Here is a 1,443-nt window from a genome sequence, read left to right on the forward strand (position 1 = left end):
CCCCATCACCCTGACACTATTTGATTCTAATTCCTCAGTGAACTCCCTTCTTAAAACCAAGAAAACCTCACTCATCTCACATCTAGGATTTGCTTTGAAACATTGTAGGGAAAAGAGAGAGAGAGAAACAGAAGACAAAAACAGGTGAGGGTGGGCGGCTGGGGCTCATTATGCGGCTCTTGGTACATTTTAGTTTCACGATGAAGTAAAGCAAAGCGCCAGCAGGTCCCTGGCCTCGCTGCGGGCGTGGCCTCACCGGCACTCAAACTCCGGTTCACAAAACGAAGAAGGACAAAGAAAGAGAGACAAAGAAACAAGAAGGCCAAACAGGCATGAGCCGATTACAGAACTGTGACGTCCAAGCCCTGAGCAGACGCTGAGGGACGGCTCTTGTCGCACACTCAGCACCCAGCACCCAGCACCCAGCACCCAGCACCCAGCACCCAGCACCACCAGCCTCCTCCGGCCGTGCTCCGGGCTGACGCGGTGTTCCCAAGGCCTGGGAAGTGTAAGTAAATGCTACAAACCTACCCGAGAAATCATTTGAATTCTTAACTACTCACATTTCTTTCAGACCTGTTTAGTTTTGTGAATTTGGAACAATAACTGTTTAATCTTTTATTGTGGTCCATGCTTTCTATCTGCAAGACAGACCAATCTTTTTTTATGTTTATTTGCTTTTGAGAGAGAGACAGCACAAGCCGGGGAGGGGCAGAGAGAGAGGGAGACACAGAATCTGAAACAGGCTCCAGGCTCTGAGCTGTCAGCACAGAGCCCGACGTGGGGCTCAAACCCATGAATCACAAGATTATGATCGGAGCCGAAGTCAGAGAGGCCCATCCGACTTGAGCCACCCAGATGCCCCAAGAGGGACCGATCAGTTTTGTCTTTATTTTCCAATTCAGAAATGCATTGTTCCAAATTCACAAATGCAGCAAGTATAACTGACATTGAAATAATTATGTTTTTAAAATTTTTTTATTTATTTCTGAGAGACAGAGAAAGAGAGAGACAGCGTGAGCAGGGGAGGGTCAGAGAGAGAGGGAGACACAGAATCTGAAACAGGCTCCAGGCTCTGAACTGGCAGTCAGCACAGAGCCCGACGCGGGGCTCGAACCCACGAACTGCGAGGTCATGCCCTGAACTGAAGTCGAACGCTCAACCAACTGAGCCCCCCAGGCGCCCTGAAATAACTATGTTTTAAAATGACCTCTGTGGGGCGCCTGGGGGGCTTAGTCGGTTGAGCGTCCGACTTTCGAATAAAATGACCTCTTGTAAGCTTGTTGAACTTGCCCTTCTGGGGTTCGTAGCGCTGGAGCCGCGCGAAGGCGTCTCTGGAACGCTGTCCCACCGGCTTCCCTACGGACGGACGGCGGCTGTGATTAGCGTGTGACTGTGGACCCTCAACGGCTCGACATCTCTCCAGGTCATGCGAACACGGCT

This window comes from Crocuta crocuta, unplaced genomic scaffold (assembly GCF_008692635.1).
Source record: "Crocuta crocuta isolate KB4526 unplaced genomic scaffold, BGI_CrCroc_1.0 scaffold7, whole genome shotgun sequence".
Classification (NCBI taxonomy): Eukaryota; Metazoa; Chordata; class Mammalia; order Carnivora; family Hyaenidae; genus Crocuta; species Crocuta crocuta.